A 24,361-nucleotide genomic window follows, 5' to 3' on the forward strand; every position below is an offset into this window, starting at 1 on the left:
AGACAAGGCCCCTGTATATGGATAGCAACTGTGTAAGGGAGTGGAACTGGCGGAGACGATACAGAACACCCATCCTTGAGGAAGCTGATTTAGTGAAAGAGATGTGAAGTTTCCAGTTAAGGATGTTTAGTGTTGAAGAAGGTGACAGGTGAGTGTTGTCAAAGATTAGGGGATGTCATTTCAGGATAATTTTAGCCGAGGCTCGACTTTGGGTCTCACCTGTAGTTTGTTCTTCACATCCTGGGTGACTGAAGATGATGGAGCAGTCAGGCTCCCCAGGGCTGATCAGGCTGACTGGAGGTGGACTGCAGAGGAGAGGAGGGAGGGATGGGTTGTTCGGATGGGACGGGAGGCTTTGGGAGGGGAGAATGTGGCTGGCACTGAGGGGAGGAGGGAGGGATGGGTTGTTGGGATGGGACGAGAGACTCTGGGAGGGAGAATGTGGCTGGCACTGAGGAGAGGAGGGAGGTTGGGTTGTTGGGATGGGACGGGAGACTCTGGGAGGGGAGAATGTGGCTGGCACTGAGGGGAGGAGGGAGGGATGGGTTGTTGGGATGGGACGGGAGACTCTGGGAGGGGAGAATGTGGCTGGCACTGAGAGGAGGAGGGAGGGATGGGTTGTTGGGATGGGACGGGAGACTCTGGGGGGGGAATATGTGGCTGACCGCTCTTCTGAACTTGCTAACTGCATCCCTCTCCCCCCTCCCACGCCCTCACCACACTCGACTTTCTACTCAAGCTCATCCCTTTACTGTCCAAACCCCTTACACACGAGTTAACCAGCATCGTCACTCTTTCATCCCTCACATTGGTAATCTCTGGAACAATCTTCCTTCATCTGTGTTTCCTCCTGCTTATGACTTGAACTCTTTCAAGAGGAGGGTATCGGGACACCTCTCCTCCCGAAATTGACCTCTCTTTTGGCCACCCCTCTGAACGCTTTTCTATAGGGGCAGTGAGTTGTGGGCTTTCTTTCATTACTATCTCCTTTTTTTGCCCTTGAGCCGTTTCCTTTGCTGTAGAAAAAAAATCCCAATGCGGATTTCTTCCCCTTTAGGACTCATTTGAAGGGAGGAGAACATACAGCAACAAGACACAAGGAGCAGGTTCACAGGAAACAAAGAAGTTCAGCCGCAGCTCTCACACTTGGAGCTGAAGAAGAGAAAGATCTTGCCGATTGGTATAAGGAGAATGAATTCTTATACAACAGTGAGAAGGCTGACTTTAAAAACCAAAATAAAAAGCAAGAGCCTTTCAAGTAAAGGCTGAACAGCTGTGCATCTGCAAACCAAGATCAACTCTGAGAGATAGAGTCGGGAGGAAAAAAAAACAAGCCCTCTGGTGGTCTCACACACAGGGAGATGTGTATCATGAAGAACTATGGCTTCATTGCCAAGTACATTCACGAGGAAGGTCGCAGAAGGCAAGTGGCCAAGCACTGCCCACCAAGTGAAGAATATGGCTGCTGAAACATGGCTCATGAAACAGCAGCCATCAAGAGTGACTCTGAACTCGTGTTCCATGAGAAACAAATGGACCCAGCCACTTGGAAGATTCGAGCTAATTGATAAATAAATATATATATATATATATATATATATATATATATATATATATATATATATATATATATATATATATATATATATATATATATATATATAATAATGTATGGATTTGAAGAGCCTCAGCAGGAGGGCCAGCTGCACGTCATCTCATCCTTCCTCCGCACCAAGCTAAGTATACCGTGTATCGTTAGTGTAGCCAGGTCAGATTAGGTTCTGTAGGCGCACGGAGACGCGCTAGGTCAGTTTGTGTGTGTGTGGTGGAGTTTTCTGTTCTTTGGTTGTAATAAAGTTGTGCATAGTTGTACACACCTTACCAGTTAACCTTTGTGTACACTGAGGGTCCTTGCCAGACCCATAAGGAGATATAATTAAGAACCCTACAGATGATTTGAGGTCCTTTGTGTGTGTCGTGGTCACCACGAGGCTTCCTACAGAGATCAAGCTCCGTGTTGGGAGGCCTGTACGAACACAGAGGAAGCCAGGTAAGTCGTGCTTACTACACTTTTGCCAGTAGTACACCTCTTCGTGTCTCTTGACGCACCACAGGGATCATCCCTTGCTGGCTAGTTTCACCTTTTGAGCTCACACACTGTTTAATCAAAATTTTCTCCCTTAACACTACGGCTATATTGCCAAGTACATGAGGAAGGTCTCAGAAGGCAAGCAGCCAAGCATTGCCCACCAAGTGAAGAATATGGATGGGTTGTTGGGATGGGACGGGAGACTTTGGGAGGGGAGAATGTGCCTGGCACTGAGAGGAGGGAGGATGGGTTGTTGGGTGGGGAGGGAGTCTCTTGGAGGGAGGTTAGGGTGCCATGAGGAAAGGTCCCCAAGGAAGAGGGTGTCTCCAGGCTCTGTTTCTCAGCTGGCCTGTCGTGGTGTTTGGGGAGCCTGCGGAGATAAATAAACTATGATGGTCTCCATGGTCACATTAGTTTTGCAAGAGCCCATTAACCCTTTGACTGTGGATTTCCTCCAAGAAGACCTCACCAAGCTACAGGAATGGAGCAAAAAGTGTCTGCTACAATTCAATGAAGAAAAATGTAGAGTTCTGCACCTTGGGAGTGGATGTCCAGCACACCAATATCACATGGGAAACACTCCACTATCCACCACAGAGCCAGAGAAAAACGTGGGAGTATAGGTTATCAGGCTATCAGTGAAGGCAAAATCCCTGACAATCGCAGTGGAGGGGTTAAAACATCAAGTGTATGACAAGAGCAGTGGTTTCAATAGCTATTTCCTCCAACAATAAAACCCTTAGGAATAATGATAAGCCAGAACAAATACCTTTGGGAAGCCCTGTGGAGGCGGAGGCAGAAAAATGTGAAGACAACCACCCGGGAGCAAGGAGACCACCACTGTCAGGGGAAAGCAGGGACCTGAAAAATAAAAAAATATCAGGGAAAGAAAATCAAAGGAAAGGACAGTAGAAAAAGAGAAAGGAAGGAAACTGGTTGGCATTATAAGACACTTCGGCTAAACACATCAGCTATTTCTAAAGGTCAAAGAGTGGGTCAGTCAGGCTCCAATGAGTGTTTCTTTAGGTTCCATGTCAACTGAACCAGTGCCACTTGCACCAGTACCACATGCACCAGTGCCAACTGAACCAGTAGACAACTGAACCAGTAGACAACTGAACCAGTAGACAACTGAACCAGTGGTCTACTGAACCAGTGGTCAACTGAACCAGTAGACAACTGAACCAGTGCCACTTGCACCAGTACCACATGCACCAGTGCCAACTGAACCAGTAGACAACTGAACCAGTAGACAACTGAACCAGTGGTCTACTGAACCAGTGGTCAACTGAACCAGTAGACAACTGAACCAGTGGTCTACTGAACCAGTGGTCAACTGAACCAGTAACCATTTGAACCAGCGACCATCCGAACCAGTGCAACTTGAACCAGTGCAAACTGAACCAGTACTACTTGAACCAGTACTATTTCAACCAGTGACCATCTGAACCAGTGACCATCTGAACCAGTGGTCAACTGAACCAGTGCAACTTGAACCAGTACTACTTGAACCAGTACTATTTCAACCAGTGACCATCTGAACCAGTGACCATCTAAACCAGTGACCATCTGAACCAGTGACCATCTGAACCAGTGGTCAACTGAACCAGTGCAACTTGAACCAGTGCAAACTGAACCAGTACTACTTGAACCAGTACTATTTCAACCAGTGACCATCTGAACCAGTGACCATCTGAACCAGTGGTCATCTGAACCAGTGGTCAACTGAACCAGTGCAACTTGAACCAGTGCAAACTGAACCAGTACTACTTGAACCAGTACTATTTCAACCAGTGACCATCTGAACCAGTGACCATCTGAACCAGTGGTCAACTGAACCAGTGCAACTTGAACCAGTGCAAACTGAACCAGTACTACTCGAACCAGTACTATTTCAACCAGTGACCATCTGAACCAGTGACCATCTGAACCAGTGGTCAACTGAACCAGTGCAACTTGAACCAGTGCAAACTGAACCAGTACTACTTGAACCAGTACTATTTCAACCAGTGACCATCTGAACCAGTGACCATCTGAACCAGTGGTCAACTGAACCAGTGCAACTTGAACCAGTGCAAACTGAACCAGTACTACTTGAACCAGTACTATTTCAACCAGTGACCATCTGAACCAGTGACCATCTGAACCAGTGACCATCTGAACCAGTGGTCAACTGAACCAGTGCAACCTGAACCAGTGCAAACTGAACCAGTACTACTTGAACCAGTACTATTTCAACCAGTGACCATCTGAACCAGTGACCATCTGAACCAGTGACCATCTGAACCAGTGGTCAACTGAACCAGTGGTCAACTGAACCAGTGCAAACTGAACCAGTACTACTTGAACCAGTACTATTTCAACCAGTGACCATCTGAACCAGTGACCATCTGAACCAGTGGTCAACTGAACCAGTGCAACGAGAACCAGTGCAAACTGAACCAGTACTACTTGAACCAGTACTATTTCAACCAGTGACCATCTGAACCAGTGGTCATCTGAACCAGTGGTCATCTGAACCAGTGGTCAACTGAACCAGTGCAACTTGAACCAGTGCAAACTGAACCAGTACTACTTGAACCAGTACTATTTCAACCAGTGACCATCTGAACCAGTGACCATCTGAACCAGTGGTCATCTGAACCAGTGGTCAACTGAACCAGTGGTCAACTGAACCAGTACTACTTGAACCAGTACTATTTCAACCAGTGACCATCTGAACCAGTGACCATCTGAACCAGTGGTCATCTGAACCAGTGCAACTTGAACCAGTGCAAACTGAACCAGTACTACTTGAACCAGTACTATTTCAACCAGTGACCATCTGAACCAGTGACCATCTGAACCAGTGGTCATCTGAACCAGTGGTCAACTGAACCAGTGGTCAACTGAACCAGTACTACTTGAACCAGTACTATTTCAACCAGTGACCATCTGAACCAGTGACCATCTGATCCAGTGGTCAACTGAACCAGTGCAACTTGAACCAGTGCAAACTGAACCAGTACTACTTGAACCAGTACTATTTCAACCAGTACTATTTCAACCAGTGACCATCTGAACCAGTGACTATCTGAACCAGTGGTCATCTGAACCAGTGGTCAACTGAACCAGTGGTCAACTGAACCAGTAGTCAAGTGAACCAGTGGTCATTTGAACCAGTGGTCATTTGAACCAGTAACCATCTGAACCAGTGTAAACTGAACCAGTACTACTTGAACCAGTACTATTTCAACCAGTGACCATCTGAACCAGTGGTCATCTGAACCAGTGCTACTTGAACCAGTGCAAACTGAACCAGTACTACTACTTGAACCAGTACTAATTCAACCAGTGACCATCTGAACCAGTGGTCATCTGAACCAGTGCAACTTGAACCAGTGCAAACTGAACCAGTAGTACTTGAACCAGTACTATTTCAGCCAGTGACCGTGTAATACAATTTAACCCTTTTTCGAAGGCCGATGGTACTGTACTCCGTTGTGTAACCCTTTCATTACGGGTGTAACTCGTTTATGTTAGCATCCTCCCTGCACCAGCTTAAACCACGCATACTGAATTAAAACAACAATTTATCCTAGGCTTTGCATTGAATTAAAACAAGAAATAACCCTAGGCTTTGTACTGAATTAAAGCAAAAAATAATCCTAGGCTTTGTACTGAATTAAAGCAAAACATAATCCTAGGCTTTGTATTGAATTAAAACAAGAAATAATCCTAGGCTTTGTACTGAATTAAAGCAAAACATAATCCTTGGCTTTGTATTGAATTAAAACAAGAAATAAGCCTAGGCTTTGTACTGAATTAAAACAAGAAATAACCCTAGGTTAGTACTTATTTAAAGTAACTTGTCGGCTTCTTCACCATAAGATCTAACTTTAACTGCTAGTCTGTTTGCTAAAAGTACATATCTATTTCTTGGCCTCTCAAGATTGACAGCTTGGGCATTTTGCATTGTTAGCCTATGAACTGCAATGTCTTTTCTGATACCATTCATGAAAGACCACATTGTTGGATGAGAGCACATAAAAAGTGACTTGAGCGAATTATGAAACCCTTCCGTGCAATTAGTGGTTTTTGGTGCACATATTTGGGCATCCTCGTAATGATTCCATAGCTGTGGTTCAAATCTTGGGTTTCTTGCCCTTCCTCCTACTCGAGGTCCACGTACATATGTAGATTCAAAATATGCAATTAGGTCATTGCATTCAGCCTCATCTGGAAAAGCAGCTCCCAACTCTTCAAAGACCTCAGGTACTTCATCAATTGGTACAAAAGCAAGTGCTGGAAGGGACTTGACAGTCATTGCAAAATCACGGTCTGTTTCATACCTGACCTTCAATCCCAATTCATTTACCTTTCTTATCACAGACTGATTTAAATGAAAGAAACATCCAGATACTCTTGCTAGAGGAAACTCATTTTTGAAAGCATTTATTGCCGCCAACTCAAAATCAAGTAAGATAGTAGAAGGGTTGAGACCTGGATGCAACATTTTAAAATTTCAATCATACGTGTGTATGTTTCAGCTGTTTTGTTTGGCAAGAGAAAATATATACAAGGGGATAGGAGTTTCCTATCTTGGCGTGAATAGTATACAACTGAAAGAACAGCCATGGGTAGTCTCAAATGTTCCATCCCCAATCCATAACTCACTCTGAAGGCAATTTACCAAATCATGTCTCCCAAAGGCTAACATTCTTTGAGGATCATCGACTCCAGAATCATACATGACAATGTCTGCATAATCATTAGGTATCTCAAAGTTTCGAGACTGAGGAGGTGGTTGGATGTTCTCCTCTTTTTGGCGTGTTCGTCTAATACGTCGTTCAATGGCAGATTTAACTGGCATTCTTGCCAAGACATCATCGTTTAAGGGAACGAGATGGACGGCGAGAATTGTCCTTGTGGTGGCACGAGTGTTTTTTGCATCTTGTTTCATTTTTGCAAGGGCAACATGAACGTCAGTTTGAATAGAGTCTCCAGAATGGGTGTGGTCAGAGGGTTCTTTTATAATATTTGAGCCCTTCGTTATTATTGATGATTTACATTTGAAAGTCTTATATTTCCTGCACCTCCAATACTTTTTTTCAGCATCCATCCAAGGCTCTTTTGTCCGAAGAATATACTCAAAACCATGATGCACTAGCAATTCTCCACCTCTCAAGGACTGTGAAATATCTAGAGCCATTACACATAAAATTATTTGAAGATATACAGTATCATAACTACAAAAAAAAGTACGGTTAACTGAGTAGGTGCAACGTGAGAAAGCACCCACTCTCAGTGAAGTCTAACCCCCTACTGGGCCTGGTGGGCGGCGCCGCGGCGGGCCACTGGCGGCGCCCTGGGGCCGCAGGCAGGATTGCCAGACGCGTGTGTTAAAAAAATTGGCACACTCTTCCCGAAAAAAAGGTTCAGATGGTCCCTTAAACGATGATGTCTTGGCAAGAATGCCAGTTAAATCTGCCATTGAACGACGTATTAGACGAACACGCCAAAAAGAGGAGAACATCCAACCACCTCCTCAGTCTCGAAACTTTGAGATACCTAATGATTATGCAGACATTGTCATGTATGATTGCACGGAAGGGTTTCATAATTCGCTCAAGTCACTTTTTATGTGCTCTCATCCAACAATGTGGTCTTTCATGAATGGTATCAGAAAAGACATTGCAGTTCATAGGCTAACAATGCAAAATGCCCAAGCTGTCAATCTTGAGAGGCCAAGAAATAGATATGTACTTTTAGCAAACAGACTAGCAGTTAAAGTTAGATCTTATGGTGAAGAAGCCGACAAGTTACTTTAAATAAGTACTAACCTAGGGTTATTTCTTGTTTTAATTCAGTACAAAGCCTAGGCTTATTTCTTGTTTTAATTCAATACAAAGCCTAGGATTATGTTTTGCTTTAATTCAGTACAAAGCCTAGGGTTATTTTTTGCTTTAATTCAGTACAAAGCCTAGGGTTATTTCTTGTTTTAATTCAATGCAAAGCCTAGGATAATTTGTTGTTTTAATTCAGTATGCGTGGTTTAAGCTGGTGCAGGGAGGATGCTAACATAAACGAGTTACACCTGTAATGAAAGGGTTACACAACGGAGTACAGTACCATCGGCCTTCGAAAAAGGGTTAAATTGTATTACACGGTCACTGGCTGAAATAGTACTGGTTCAAGTACTACTGGTTCAGTTTGCACTGGTTCAAGTTGCACTGGTTCAGATGACCACTGGTTCAGATGGTCACTGGTTGAATTAGTACTGGTTCAAGTAGTAGTACTGGTTCAGTTTGCACTGGTTCAAGTAGCACTGGTTCAGATGACCACTGGTTCAGATGGTCACTGGTTGAAATAGTACTGGTTCAAGTAGTACTGGTTCAGTTTACACTGGTTCAGATGGTTACTGGTTCAAATGACCACTGGTTCAAATGACCACTGGTTCACTTGACTACTGGTTCAGTTGACCACTGGTTCAGTTGACCACTGGTTCAGATGACCACTGGTTCAGATGGTCACTGGTTCAGATGGTCACTGGTTGAAATAGTACTGCTTCAAGTAGTACTGGTTCAGTTTGCACTGGTTCAAGTTGCACTGGTTCAGATGACCACTGGTTCAGATGGTCACTGGTTCAGATGGTCACTGGTTGAAATAGTACTGGTTCAAGTAGTACTGGTTCAGTTTGCACTGGTTCAAGTTGCACTGGTTCAGATGACCACTGGTTCAGATGGTCACTGGTTCAGATGGTCACTGGTTGAAATAGTACTGGTTCAAGTAGTACTGGTTCAGTTTGCACTGGTTCAAGTTGCACTGGTTCAGATGACCACTGGTTCAGATGGTCACTGGTTCAGATGGTCACTGGTTGAAATAGTACTGGTTCAAGTAGTACTGGTTCAGTTTGCACTGGTTCAAGTTGCACTGGTTCAGTTGACCACTGGTTCAGATGACCACTGGTTCAGATGGTCACTGGTTGAAATAGTACTGGTTCAAGTAGTACTGGTTCAGTTTGCACTGGTTCAAGTTGCACTGGTTCAGTTGACCACTGGTTCAGTTGACCACTGGTTCAGATGACCACTGGTTCAGATGGTCACTGGTTGAAATAGTACTGGTTCAAGTAGTACTGGTTCAGTTTGCACTGGTTCAAGTTGCACTGGTTCAGTTGACCACTGGTTCAGATGACCACTGGTTCAGATGGTCACTGGTTCAGATGGTCACTGGTTGAAATAGTACTGGTTCAAGTAGTACTGGTTCAAGTTGCACTGGTTCAGTTGACCACTGGTTCAGATGGTCACTGGTTCAGATGGTCACTGGTTGAAATAGTACTGGTTCAAGTAGTACTGGTTCAGTTTGCACTGGTTCAGTTGACCACTGGTTCAGATGACCACTGGTTCAGATGGTCACTGGTTGAAATAGTACTGGTTCAAGTAGTACTGGTTCAGTTTACACTGGTTCAGATGGTTACTGGTTCAAATGACCATTGGTTCAAATGACCACTGGTTCACTTGACTACTGGTTCAGTTGACCACTGGTTCAGTTGACCACTGGTTCAGATGACCACTGGTTCAGATGGTCACTGGTTGAAATAGTACTGGTTCAAGTAGTACTGGTTCAGTTTACACTGGTTCAGATGGTTACTGGTTCAAATGACCACTGGTTCAAATGACCACTGGTTCACTTGACTACTGGTTCAGTTGACCACTGGTTCAGTTGACCACTGGTTCAGTTGGCACTGGTGCATGTGGTACTGGTGCAAGTGGCACTGGTTCAGTTGACCGGCAACCGTTTCTTTAGATTCATGAAAGGGTCAAACTACCACCAGGGTTATAAAACTACCCCTGGAAATGCCCACAACTCCTAGGAAAGCCTTTTCAAATCTGTGTTTCTTCAGGTTCATGGTACAGAAGAAGGGTCACACTACCACCAGGGTCACAAAACTACCCCTGGAAATGCCCACGACTCCTAGGAAAGTCTTGTCAAATATGTGTTCTTGGGCGGGGAAATGTCTTATAATACAAACAAACATTCCTAATTCACACTCACCACCCCCTAAAAAATCCTGGGTCACCCGCAGCCAGCCATCACTAAATGGTTGACATTTCAATGCCTGTTGTGCACCTGCCGCCGCAAAATATCGTGCAGAGGCTCAACTTGCTTGGTGACCACTCAGTGGTCACCAACATCACAAGTGGACAAACTACAACAAAAACAGGCAAATGAATGTTTTCCCTGCTGTGTATTCCCCCAGCATGCATGCTTATTGAACAGCAGAGCAACTTATTTCTGCCAGGAGGTATTTCTCTCAACACTGAAACACGCATAGTGGACTGCCACTGCCACGTCCCGTCCTGCGTTAGGTATTTCCGGTGCCCACACTGCGTGCCCAATAAATTCAAACTAACTAAACCTAACTCTAGGTATGCCATTTGTTATGTATTTGTCTGTCTGTATGGTCAAGCAGATAAAGTTCAGTATTTTAAAATTGTAGTGAGTGCATTTTTTCAGCAAACCACAAAACCAATACATAAAATTATGTTTGTCAAGGGTTGCCCTGAAATATGTGCAAAATACGCGTCATAACGTCCCTTCCCCCTTCCTCCTGCCTTCACCAGCAGCATCTGTCAGTCATGGCAGGCCAGAGAAATTTTAGGGTTGCCACCTGTTCCTTAAAACATGGATTCATTCTGTACTGGAGAATGGGATGTTGCATTCCTTATATTTTAAAGCTCAAGGTGGCAGCCCTGACTGAGACTCTATTCCCATTGTTTTCCACTTTGAGCACTCTTGTCTTGCAGCGAACAAAGGGAACCCACACTCACATCTTTGACCAGTACAAAGAGATTCGCCAGTCCTCGTCGAGAGACTGACTTGGTCGGCTAGGCTGACGTCAGGGGACAGAGTAGTCTATCGGCATCCATCCCTACCCTCCATGAGCCATCACCCGGCAAGGGTCTGTGGTCCCTTCTCGGAGGGAAGTACACGCTTGACAGCCTCCATATAGTCTGTGTCCCCACTGTGAGGTGGCTAGAAAAATATGTATATAAAGGAAAAAAAAAAATAAATAAATAAATAAATAAATAAATAATGCGTCATATCAGCATTCAAAAAACTTTTGGATTTCTGAATTCTGGATGAAGGATTCTCCAGCTGTATTGTTGCAATGTTTGGAGAGCCCCTGTTGGTGCTGGGACAAGAGTTATGAACAGGTTTGTGTGTACCATACCAAGGACAGACAACATCCCCACAACTTATTATTATCATTAATACAGCCCCTAGTGTGAGGACGCATAGTGGACATGGCTGTTGTACATTCACCCACAGATACTTATCTACTTACACTCCTATATTCATGTCTATTCCTGTACAGCTTGCACGGATGACTTCTGCGCCAGAGCCCGCACATGGAGATATGCCGTGCAACTTCATATCTAACTCCCATACCATCATTACAAGGCATGAGTGTGTGTCTGGCAGTGACTTACATCTGCACCGGTGTGAGGAAAAGAGGTTCCCCCTCCCTCCCTCCTGTGGGGATTGACAGTGTGTATTGCCTTGAACAATTCATCCTGAAATTTCCCCCATATCCTTGTGTTTCTAGCCATTGTTGCTGGATTACATAAGGGATGGAAAACATAGAGGAGGCAAAACAATCTGATCTTTACATGGATGAGCAAAATGAAGCCTCCTCTTCCTTTGGAGGTCACTTATCAGTGACTTCTTCTGCGCGCCATAACACCTGCAGCCAAGGTCACGTTTCAGTTTCTTGCACTGTACGGAGCGACACATCACCAGGGAGTGTGTGGGTTTGTTCTCTCAGTTTCTTGGTTCTGAGGTGAGGAGTGACATCAAGCCATCTATCGTCGTAACATGTTCCTGCTTCTGTAATTTTTTTCCCTTGGTTGTTGAGTGTCCACTTTCAGCCGGCCTTAAATCAGCGGGTCAAGTTTCTCACTGTTCAGTCCTTTTAGCTTGAAAGTTTCCTTATTTTTGTGTCCAGCAATGTAAAGATCAGAGACTGCTGCCTCCTGGATGTCTTCCAGCTGTTACGTAATCCAGAAAAAATGGGCGAAAACACCAGGATGTGGCTAAAGTTCAGGCTGAATTGTTCAAGACCATGCAAACTCAAGCCCCTGGAGGAGGAGACCTCCTTCCCTCACACCAGTGAGTGGAGAAAAAGATGTAGCAAGTCACTGCCTCTAAGTTAATGCCTCTTGCATCCTAATGATGGCATGGTGCGCGGCATATCTCTGAGCATGGACTTCGGTGCAAAAGTCAAGTCATCTGTGCGTGCAAGCTGTAAAGACACTTTCATTCCCGCAAAAAACTGCAAGTTTACTTACAAAATTGTATCATGGCATCATTTGATGTAAAATCCCTATTTACAAATATTCCTCTCAATGAAACTGTTGATATCTGTTGTGAAAATATTTTTAGGAAATGTGCAAACCACCAAACTGCTACGAGGTGTGTGCTGGGAACTAACATCAAGGAGACTCAGCTGTGAATGGAAAAAGAAGACCAAGAATTTAACACAAAAGAAACAACTGCAGGATGAAAATTACTTTTTTTTTTTTTTTTTTACAGCAAATGAGACTGTTCAAGGGCACACACAATGCAAACATTAATAAAAAAAATTGACCAATAATCACGGCTCCAAAAAAGAATCCAAAGAGGTGGCCGAAAGATAGGTCAGTTTCAGGAGGAGGTGTCCTGATACCCTCCTCTTGAAAGAGTTTAAGTCGTAGGCAGGAGGAAATACAGATGAAGGAAGAGTGTACCAGAGTATACCAGCGTGAGGGAAGAAAGAGTGAAGATGCTGGTTAACTCATACAAAACCCGAATGGACAGAATATGGATGAGTATGAGTAGAAAGACGAGTCCAGCGGGACCCCGGGAGGGGGGGAGGCATGCAGTTAGCAAGTTCAGAAGAGCAGTCAGCGTGGAAATATCGATAGAAGATAGAAAGAGAGGCAACATTGCGGCGGAATTTAAGAGGTAGAAGACTATCAGTATGAGGAGGAGAGCTGATGAGACGAAGACCCTTAGCCTCCACTCTGTCCAGAAGAGCTGTGTGAGTGGAGCCCCCCCACACAAGATGCATACTCCATACGAGGGCGGACAAGGCCCCTGTATATGGACAGCAACTGTGCAGGGGAGAAGAACTGGCGGAGACGGTACAGAACGCCCAACCTCGAGGAAGGTGATTTAGTAAGAGATGAGATATGAAGTTTCCAGTTGAGATTTTGAGTTAAGGATAGACCGAGAATGTTTAGTGTTGAGGAAGGTGATAGCTGGGTGTTGTCAAAGAACAGGGGATAGTTGTTTGGAAGATTGTGTCGAGTGGATAGGCGGAGAAACTGTGTTTTTGAGGCGTTGAAGGACACCAGGTTCTTGCCCCAATCGGAAATAATAGTAAGGTCTGAGGCTAAGCGTTCTGCAGTCTCCAGCCTTGAGTTGTTAAGTTCCTGAAGGGTGGGTCTTCTATTAAAAGAAGTTGAATAATGCAGAGTGGAATCATCGGCGTAGGAATGGATAGGACAGTTCGTTTTGGAAAGAAGATCATCAATGAACAACAGAAAAAGAGTGGGAGATAGGACAGAACCCTGTGGGACACCACTGTTAATAGATTTAGGGGAAGAACAGTGACCGTCTACCACGGCAGAAATAGAACAGTCAGAGAGGAAACTGGAGATAAAGGTACAGAGAGAAGGATAGAAACCGTAGGAGGGTAGTTTAGAAAGCAAAGATTTGTGCCAGACCCTATCAAAAGCTTTTGATATGTCCAGCGCAATAGCAAAAGTTTCACCGAAACGGCTAAGAGAGGATGACCAAGAGTCAGTTAAGAAGGCTAGGAGATCACCAGTAGAACGCCCCTTGCGGAACCCATACTGGCGATCAGATAGAAGGTCAGAAGTGGAAAGGTGCTTTTGAATCTTCCGGTTAAGGATTGATTCAAAAGCTTTAGATAGACAAGAAAGTAAAGCAATAGGACAGTAGTTTGAGGGATTGGAGCGGTCACCCTTCTTAGGTACAGGCTGTATGAAGGCGTACTTCCAGCAAGAAGGAAAGGTAGATGTTGACAGGCAGAGCCGAAAGAGTTTGACCAGGCAGGGTGACAGCACGGAGGCACAGTTTTTAAGGACAATAGGAGGCACTCCATCAGGTCCATAAGCCTTCTGAGGATTGAGGCCAGAGAGGGCATAGAAAACATCATTTTGAAGAATCTTTATAACAGGCATAAAGGAGTCAGAGGGGGGATGAGTAGGAGGAATATGCCCAGAATCGTCCAGAGTGGAGTTTTTAGAAAAAGTTTGAGAAGAGTTCAGCCTTAGAGATAGATGAGACGGCAGTGTTGCCGTCAGGACTGAGAGTGGAGGGAAAGATGAAGAAGTGAAGTTGGAGGAGATGTTTTGGCTAGATGCCAGAAGTCACGGGAAGAGTTAGAGAAAGCAAGGGTTTGACATTTTCTATTAATGAAAGAATTTTTGGTTAGTCGGAGAATAGATTTGGCACGATTTCGGGCAGAAATGTAAAGTTCATAATTAGCATTAGTTTGAAGGCTCTGGTATCTTTTGTGAGCTACCTCTCTAACACTGACAGCACGAGAACAAGCGTGATTAAACCAAGGCTTTTTTGCGTGAGGAGTAATGAAAGAACGAGGAATGTATGCCTTCATTCCAGAGACAATCACCTCTGTGATGCGCTGAGCACACACAGAGGGGTCTCTATCCTGGAAGCAATAATCATTCCACGGGAAATCGGAAAAGTACATCCTCAGGTCGTCCCACCGAGCTGAAGCAAAATGCCAGAAGCATCGCCTCTTCGGTGGGTCCAGAGGGTGTACAGGAGCGATAGGACAGGATGCAGAAATAAGATTGTGATCGGAGGAGCCCAACGGAGAGAACAGTTTGACAGAATAAGCAGAAGGGTTTTAGGTAAGGAAGAGGTCTAGAATGTTGGGCCGATCTCCAAGACGGTCGGGAATACGTGTAGGGTGCTGGACCAACTGCTCTAGGTCGTTGAGGATAGCAAAGTTGTAGGCTTGTTCACCAGGATGGTCAGTGAAAGAGGATGAAAGCCAAAGCTGGTGGTGAACATTGAAATCTCCTAAGATGGAGATTTCAGCGAAGGGAACAAGGAATTACTGATGAAGTTAACAACACTCACCAATTGTTTCCTGTGTCCCCCCTTCATCCTTCTCCTCTTGTTCTTCTTCCTCCTCTTCCTCTTCTTCTTCTTATCTCTGCAAATTAATTTAGGAATTAGAACTGTATAAACATGGATTCTTTTGGAGAATAATAAATTCCTGCAAGAATTTTAATGTTCTTATTTTATGAGAGAGAGAGAGAGAGAGAGAGAGAGAGAGAGAGAGAGAGAGAGAGAGAGTGTGTGTGTGTGTGTGTGTGTGTGTGTGTGTGTGTGTGTGTGTGCAGTATCTATAGGAACAGATGAGTGTAGTAAAGGTTTAGCATGAGGGCAAGGAGGAGGAGGGGGAGGCCAGTGCTCCACCCAGCCACCCTGACCCTCAAAACTAACAGGGAAACAGGACAAAGGAAATATTAACTTAGAACATAACCTCCCTTGTCTGTCCTAACCTTCAAAGATTTATTCTATCACAGGGTTTAGACAAGAATTGCTCTGCTCTTTATAATACATGAAGGAGAGAAGGACTGGAGGTGAGGGAGGACAACCTCTTCAAGCCAGTTCCCAGACAGCTCTCTTCCGCAGCATTTAAATCATTCCCTCGTCCTCTGCCTCCTCCTCTCTCATTGCCGCCACCTTCATGTTCTCTTCCTTGGCATTTAGGTGTTTGGGGCCCAAACTGAACAGGCAGCGTTATTGTCCGCACTCCTCCCTCTCCACCTGTTGAGTGAGAAGTAACGGATGAAAAAAATAACCTGGATCTAAAGTGACTACCTAAGGGCAAAGGTTATAGTGAAGGCTAAGAGTATGTGGTGAGGAAGGAGTTGGCCTTGATGCTGTAAAAACTTGGAAACTAACACAACTACAATTAAAAAAAAAGGTGGAAAAACTAAATATCCAAGAGGTTTGAGCAGCTACCGTACTTCCAAGAATTCCCAATGCTTAACAATGATGATAATGGAAAGTTGGAAAGTTTGGTTTAGTGGGCGCAACATCTGTGGGCATATGCCAGAGACAGGAGGGGAAGGAATTATAGGAGACGGGACACAACCCACGATTAATACCTGGTACCCATTCACTGTTGGGTTGACAGGGACGTAGGGTATCGGAAAAGGCGCCCAAATTTTTCTGCTCCGCCCAGGAATCGAGCCCGGTTGTGAGCCGAGTGTGCTAACCACTGCACCACGAAGCCCCCATGATGATGATAGACCAGAACACACATACCTTCCAGAGGAGTTGTGGAGGTACACGGGAGGAGACCAGCTGGAAGACCTGAAGGAGGAGGAAGGCCGGGGAGGAGAATCTTCCATCGGCAAGGCTGGGAGACTCACAGCCCGACCACCAAAAAGACCTGAAATGAAAGGAAATCATTCAAGGAGAGAAAACACAAACAAAGGAAAAGACAGTAAAAAAAAGAGGTAAGAAATACCTGAGAGATCAACTAATGAGCCTTGCCCCCCTGGCGTATGGCCCCACTGATTGGTGATTGGTTGATATCTTCATGCCAATGCACAGTGGGCCAGAATGGGTGATTATGGGACAAAAATATTTCCACTGCAGAAAATGTTTATTTTGTCCAAATATGCTTTTTCACTGATAATAAATGAAAAAATTATCATAAAGTAAGCATCAGTAATTGATTCCGAACATATAAATCTAGTAAGCTTTTCAATCCATTAAATGTAATTAACGTGAATTAATGGGAACTCAAGGTATATAATCGTTTCACCACATTTTGCATATTATACAATAAGAGATGTAAGACTTATAATATAAATGCTTCCTCTAAATAGGTTTCTAAATCAAATAAAGTAACTTTTCATGTAGCTGTAGATAAAATTAACTACGGGTATATTAAATACAGGAAGGCTGCTAATCAGTCATATTGCATGTCTAGAATTATGGTTTATGCTCTCCAGATGATGTCTCAGGATCTGTAACAAGGAGCTTGATTTGGTGTTTCAGCTGGTAGACCTTTCTTGTGTATGCTCCACATTTTATTTCTCACTGAGGTTATTAGGGGATCTGATGAGCAAAATAGCCTTCGCATTAAGTCCTCATTTGTTTTTTTACGAGATACCTTACGGCAAAATGACTCTCTGAACTTTTTGAAGTCTTTATTCTTTGCTTCTTGTGCTTCTTCGGAATAAAGTCCAATTGGTAGGATAAACTGTTCTATTACTGAAGCTCCATGAATAAGGATCCTATGCAAGCTTTGAGGCATGTAATACCAGTTGTACTCTTCCATATATTTCAGCAGTATTGACGCAGAAGGATTTGAATGCTGCAATGTTGATTGATTGGTGGCCTCTAATACTTTTATCGAGTTTTTAGAGGTAGGAGCGATGGCTAGAGGGCGGCAGAAGAGAAAGGAATGTATGAGACAGGTGTCTATAAATGTGAATGGTTTAGGTGGTGAGGAAAAGAGGAGTGATGATTGAAAATTTTGTAAATGTTAGAGTGGATGTGTTGGGAGTGAGTGAAACACATATTCGAGGAACCGGTGTGAGTGACGGTAGAGAGGGTACGTGGGAGGGTGTGCCTGGGGGGGTTTTATGGATGGGGATAGATGAGAAGTATAGAGGTAGGAGTAAGGAAGGATGTGCTATTGTGATGTCTGAAAGAGTGTGGAATGGTGTGACTGATTATGGTTGGAAGGGATCAGGAATTGTGTGGGTGAAAGGAAAAGTAGGTTTAGAAAAGTATGCATGGGTGTGTATTTATGCACCAGTAAATGTGAAAAGTAAAAAAGGACTGAGAGAAAGGGAGGCTTTTTGGGAGGAAGTGAATGCATGTTTGAAGAGTTTTGAGAAAGAAAGGAAACTTATTATGATGGGAGATATGAATGCTAAAGAGGGTGATGAATGTGTGATGGATGTGGTGTAAAGACTTACAGAAGAGAAAATCAGTGAAGAACAAGGAGGCTTCAGGAAGGGAAGGGGATGTGTGGATCAGATATTTGCCTTCAGGATGGTAGTAGAAAAAATAATAGCAAAAGGAAAGAAACTATACGCTGCCTTCATGGATTTGGAAAAAGCTTATGACAGAGTTGATTGGATGGCATTGTGGGATGTTTTAAAGATTTATGGTGTGGGAGGAAAACTGCTTAGTGCAATAAAGTCTTTCTATGAGGATGCATCTGCATGTGTCAAAATTACTGGAGAAACAAGTGAACATTTTGAGATAAAAGTGGGCTTAAGACAAGGGTGCATCATGTCACTGTGGTTATTCAATATTTATATGGATGGTGTTATTAGAGAAATTAAGGGCAAAGTTGGAGAAGTTGGAGTAAGACTGTTCGATGAGGGAAGGAAGTGGGTACTGAATTCGATACTCTTTGCTGATGACACGGTGCTCATTGCAGAAAATGAAAGTGACCTACAAAATTTGGTCAGTGTGTTTGATAGTGTCTGTAACAGGAGAAAGCTGAAAGTAAATGTCAACAAAAGTAAAGTGATGGTTTGTGAGCGAAGTAGAAGTGAGGTTGTAGATTTTGTATGCCCATATAGAGTGGGAATTGAATGTGAAAAAGAATGCAAAATAATTTTGAATGGTGAAGAAATGGAGGAGGTAAATGAGTTTAAGTACCTTGGATCAGTTATGTGTAAGCATGGAGGGAGAGATAAGAGAAAGGGCATTGCAAGGAAGAAGGGTGGTAGGGTCTTTGGGACGAATCATGAATGGCAGAAGTGTGAGCATGGAGGTAAAGAGGGATTTGAGAAATACAATAATAGCACCAACCCTCACATATGCAAGTGAAATGTGGGCCTGGAATGAAAGTCAAAGGTCTAGAGTGCAGGCAGTGGAAATGAGTTATTTGAGGAGTGCATATGGTGTGAGTAGAATGGATGGAATGAGTAATGAAAGTGTGTATGAACATTTTGGAATGTGTCACAGGGGTGAAGGGAAGAAGTGTGGAGTGGTGGAAGAAGTGAAGCGACAGACCTTAAAGTGGTTTGGCCACATGGAGCGAATGGAGGAGAGTAAGATGACCAGAAGGGTGTATGTGAGTGAGATAGAGGGAGGGAATGCTAGAGGACGACCTCCAGTGAAATGGAGGGATAGGGTGCAAGAGTACGTTAGGGAGGGGGTAAAGATCTTTGAGAAACTTTGAGCAGGCAAGGAGAGAGTGTCTGGATAGAGAAAGATGGAAGCTCTTCTGGCGTGTACATCCCCTGGTGGGAGCTCCTAGGAGCAGGCGTCCATTAAATGAATGAATGAATGAATGTTGATATCGAGTCCAGATGATAGAGTACACAAGATAATGTGCAAGTTCTTCAGTAATTCGACTTTGAGTCCGAGGATTCCACTTGATATTTCAACAAGTTGGAAAAATCTTCTTGCAGTATTTCCATCATTTGATGTACCAGAGCCAGATTGTTTTGGCATGTCGACAACTAATCCTGTTTGACAACGAAAGGCTTTCTGCATTTTAGATTTCTGCTTTTGAACTGCTTCCTTTTCTTCTTGTGTTCTTCCTTGCCATTTCTTTACAGGTAACTTGTAGGATAGATGTAAGCAGCATTCCATAGTTCTTATCCAGGCATGTAAAGTTGATAATCCATGTCATTCCATCCTTGAACATAGACCGCTCTGAGACATTTTCTATGTCATTCATTTGCTTTGGAGATGCCCCGCACAGAGGACAACAGTGCACTGAGTTGGCGAGTGATAAAGAGGATGCCACTTTTCCATCAATCATTGTCAAGTTCACCTCATGAATGACACTTGTGCCATTATTTATTTGTGTTGGTCTAAGTTGACATATTGCTTCTCTTAGGTATTTCTCTTCCTCAACTAAAACTTCTGAGGTTTCCTTGACAAACTTGAATTGTGTAGGTCTACAATAAAATGGTGATGAAGGTTTATTATTCTTCCATACAAGGACTTTCTCATTAGCTTATGCTTCTCCACTAAGTTGTAGAGGCACCAAACAAGTGACAAAGAAACAGGATTCAGACACAACATTTCGTTCTTAGTTATCACTCCGTATCTGCTTGTAAATGCTCAGGCCAGTTGTGCCATCAAGTCCCATCTTGCAAATTAACTTATATTCATTAATCTCGTGATTGACCCCAACTCGCTCAAATATTCTCCTTGTTGTATGGTCCAAAAGGTCTTGCAAGGTAACTTCAGCAGAACCGTCAGTAACTAGCCATTCTTCGGGAGGAGAAAGTAAGCAGTCTTCTTTGGCCAATCGAACATTGTTGTAGGAAGGAAAGATTTTTTATTTCTTTTCCAGTGCACTGTTTCTCAGATTTTGGTAGCTTCTCTTTGAAAGACCATGGTCTAAGATCAATGAGTGCTTCACTTGGAGAAAAGGAGCATTCAGTGTTATATGATGAAGTTGATGGGCTTTCAAAGTTAACTTGGGCTAACGACTTCGCTAACTGTGGCTGTCCATTCATTCTGAGAACTCTGGATGTTGAAAATACAAGCCTCTGGGGAGTTGTGTTTGTGAGCTCTTCAGTTTTTCTTCCCTTTGTTTTTTCTGACGAGTCTTGAAAACTTTCAGGCCTGGGTCTTCCTCGGCATTTTGCACGTGTTTCATCAGGTGTACTTTGCTACACTTTGGTGGCCAGCCAGTCTTTGCTCCTACTCAACATATAATTTAGGTTTCTGCTAGCTCATTTACACCTGATTTTCAAATCCTTAAGAAAGTTAGTCACAACATTTTCTGCTATAGTGTTATCACTTACAATGTCTTTGATCTTTCCAAGTAAGAAACCATGTAATTTTCCATCACTGAAACTATGTATATACCCAGTCTTTATTTCTTTATTTGCTTCATTAAATAGATATTCGTAATCAATACTCATTTCTGTTCTAGAAAATATTGGATATCTGAAAAAGAAAATATATCATATTAATGCTTTTAAACGTAACATTTAGTTTTTTCTAGCGTGCAACAGAAAAATAAAGGTAAGGGGTGACTTTTTTTTTTTTTTTTTTTTTTTAATTGGCGCAGACGTCACCAACTGTTCTCTATGTACTATGCAAAAGTCGCAGCTAGTAGCAAAAAATATCTTGTGATATTATTTACGACAGAACTGCCTAACATTTGACACCAGTGCCAATCTTTGCAAACCTTTGCAATTTTTTGTCCCCTCTAAAGAACCTTTACATACATGACAATATTTTAACTTCTCAATATTTTTTTCTCAGAATATTTATAACCCACTTATAGAACACAATTATATTAAACAAGCACCTCAGCATATGTAAATGTGCACATAAAAGAAGTGTTAAAGAATGGATAATGCCAACAACACACCTGTCACGAACAGTAGCTAAAGAAACAATGACTAGTCTTTGCTGGTGAAAGCCGTCCCCTTTCCACAGCACACGTTAGATCATGTTTCAACCTGTATATGAGTTGAGCGGCATGCTACCTGTAACATAGCATTCCTTTGTCTCTGACATATGTATTTTTTTTTTTTTTTATGACTTTTAGAGTGATTGGGAAAAGTCAAAATTTGAATTTTGTCCACATGCTGGCCCACTGTGCAACGGCATCATTTTTTGGTTGAGTGTAAGTTTCCTCACTCTCCCAAATTAAGTAATTAGCAGCCCTCTCCACCAGCGCGGCGAGGCATAAAGAAAGGCAGTTTTTGTCTCCCTCACTCATGAGTCAGATGGTGCGTCTGACTGCTGTGGGCTGTAAACCTTTGTGGTGCTGGTCACGGCCATACGGCCGACCACACAATAGTGATAACAGTGTTATACAGTGCAATACACTGACTGGATGGAGAGTAATTCTTATTTTATTATCTTTACTGTCAGTATCATATATTTTTTTAAGTACATAATGGCACGGAGGCCTTTCAATTTCCCACAAATGATTCATGGTGCTAATTGTGGTACTGGAAATGTGAAGGAAGCATAAGGATCCTGAGAAGATTCTGCTGTTATCAATGCTTCTACTGTCTTGAAAAGTTGGCTTACAAAATGTTTATTTATGGAGGCAGGAACCTAAGTTGAGTAAAAAATTGTTTATGCACGCTTTATTCCATGTCCATAAATGCTCCGAGGCATTATTATTATTTTTTAATGATTCATAAAAACTACAACAAATAACAAAGTCATTGCTATACTATGCATAATGATAAATGCAAGGTTTAGGGAGGAAAATACCTAAGAAACAAAATATTTTGGCGTGATAAAAATCTGACCCAAGCCAGCGAGACACGATTTTACAAATGAGCACAGAAACGAAAACTTATTAGGGCTAAGTTAGGTGTCTAGTTTAGCTCCACAATTTCATCTCTGAGGCCACATTAGTTAGTTACAAGTGTCAGATTCTCACAGCCAACATGTCAAAAACCCAGTCATGAGAAATGATTTAAGAAGATCAACAAAACCAAGTCAGCGCACCTTCAAAAAACAGCCCACAATAGACACATCACCCACGGCAGTGTTGGTCAAGACTAAATGTGTTGAAAGCATTTAGTGTATTATGACAGCAAGGGTTTCAACAGCTGCTTCCTCCTACAATTAACCTGGCAGCGACGGGCCAAATAGGTGGCTTTACCGCGTACCAGCAACGGGCAAAATTCTTCCCATGACATAAACCCCCATAATAAATACATATGCGTTTGATCACCAATGCATTGATACATATAATATAATGGTTTGTGTGCGTGATGATTTTTTGTCATTAATTCACTGAGAGGGGTCTTTAAGAAACATGATCGCCACAGCTGCTGGGTTAACACTGCTTAAAGATAATGGAAAGCCAGAACAAATACCGGGGAATATTCACGAGAGGGTAGCCTATCTATTAGTTTTGAGATGCTGACTGTTTATTTCTGGACAAAATATGCTGCTGTTTATCATGGAGACTATTTTTCTCTGGAAATGACTAAATGACTGACTTTTCAATGCCTTTTGTGCACCTGCTGCCGCAGCCACATACTTGCTTGCAGAGAGGTTCAACTTGGGGGACGAGTGGGATATCAGGGGTTTTGGGTGGGGGAGCAGATTTAAACTATTACAACACAACTTTACATAACCTAACCTCTAACAGGGGCCTTTGCCCCCCTCCTAACCAGAGGGGGCTGCGCCACAGAGTTATATACTAGAGGGTTCAACTCCATTCTCTTGCCACGGTGAGAGGTGAGGCCACTGTTCCTGCCTGTTACTCTGTGGTCGGCCGCCATAGGGTGACGGATTGGCGACCTTTCCATGATTCCACATGTTCACACTTAACCACTATTAGCTAGCCACCATTATGATATTTTGGAAAACTGAGCCGATCATCGTGTTGATGAGACATTGCTGCATATCATCATTGTGTTGATGAGACATTGCTGCATATCATCATCACAAATATATTGCACTCAGGTAAACACCCACAATAAAATAATGAGAAAAATAGTGTATAAACATTTTTGTTCACCTTTTTTGCTTCAACTCCTTGTCATTATTATACTTTTTATTGCATTAGTTTCATTTACAGTTTGAAATTCAGCACATCTATTTGATTCAGATGGTATATGACATGTACCAATGTAACAATAATCAGGGGTAAAAAATGGACAAGAAAATAACAAGTCTATCTGACAGAGGATCGCCGAGGCGCTGCTAACTTGATAATAGCAGACATAACTATGTCATGTTAAATTTCTCTGTCTCGCCATCCGTCACCTTAAGATGGCCGCCAATTGCTTCAAAATCCAGGCTCTGGGAACCCTCTATGTATATAACTCTGTGGGCTGCGCTTCCCCCGGACCCCCCAAAAGTACATGCGACATTTCTGCAAGGAGGTATTTCTTGCAGCAGCGGACTGACTGCCAGGCAGGAGGCTACGCTTTGTGAGTATTATCCCAAGAATTAGTACCTTTGAGAAGACATGTGGAGGCAGGAGGTGTGAGGAGGACAGCCACCAGCCAGGAGTCTGCCCCAGGAGGCAGGGACCTGAAATACAGTAAACAAATATTAAGGAAAGGAAGACAAAACAAAGGAAAACAGTAACACAAAGGAAAGGAAAGATATCTTATTTTGTCCTGGTAACCTTCAGCCCTCACAGATACCAACGGCCACTACAACTGTGTGAAAATACTACCCGTGTGTGTGTGGGGGGGCATACATCAGGGGACGCGTCACCTCACCCACCCCACACAATAATAACACTTGCCA

The 24,361-nt window shown here is 43.2% G+C and overlaps 2 long non-coding RNA genes across 2 annotated transcripts in view; both read right to left on the minus strand.

Moving 5' to 3' along the window:
- The window catches only part of LOC126990708 (uncharacterized), a 12,834-nt gene extending 12,406 nt beyond the window's left edge, over positions 1 to 428 (minus strand). The window contains exon 1 of the long non-coding RNA XR_007744663.1: positions 220 to 428. This is a non-coding gene — a long non-coding RNA (uncharacterized LOC126990708). The remainder of the gene's footprint in view (positions 1 to 219) is intronic.
- A 1,216-nt stretch (positions 429 to 1,644) lies between these two features.
- Positions 1,645 to 24,129, minus strand: LOC126990704 (uncharacterized). Its single transcript, XR_007744658.1, has 6 exons — positions 24,063 to 24,129; positions 16,448 to 16,574; positions 15,772 to 15,943; positions 15,248 to 15,323; positions 2,859 to 2,950; positions 1,645 to 2,459 (listed from the first exon to the last, which is right to left on the minus strand). It is a non-coding gene; the product is annotated as an uncharacterized LOC126990704 (long non-coding RNA).
- Positions 24,130 to 24,361: the final 232 nt, after the last annotated feature.

The sequence above is a fragment of the Eriocheir sinensis genome, unplaced genomic scaffold, assembly GCF_024679095.1.
Source record: "Eriocheir sinensis breed Jianghai 21 unplaced genomic scaffold, ASM2467909v1 Scaffold192, whole genome shotgun sequence".
NCBI lineage: Eukaryota > Metazoa > Arthropoda > Malacostraca > Decapoda > Varunidae > Eriocheir > Eriocheir sinensis.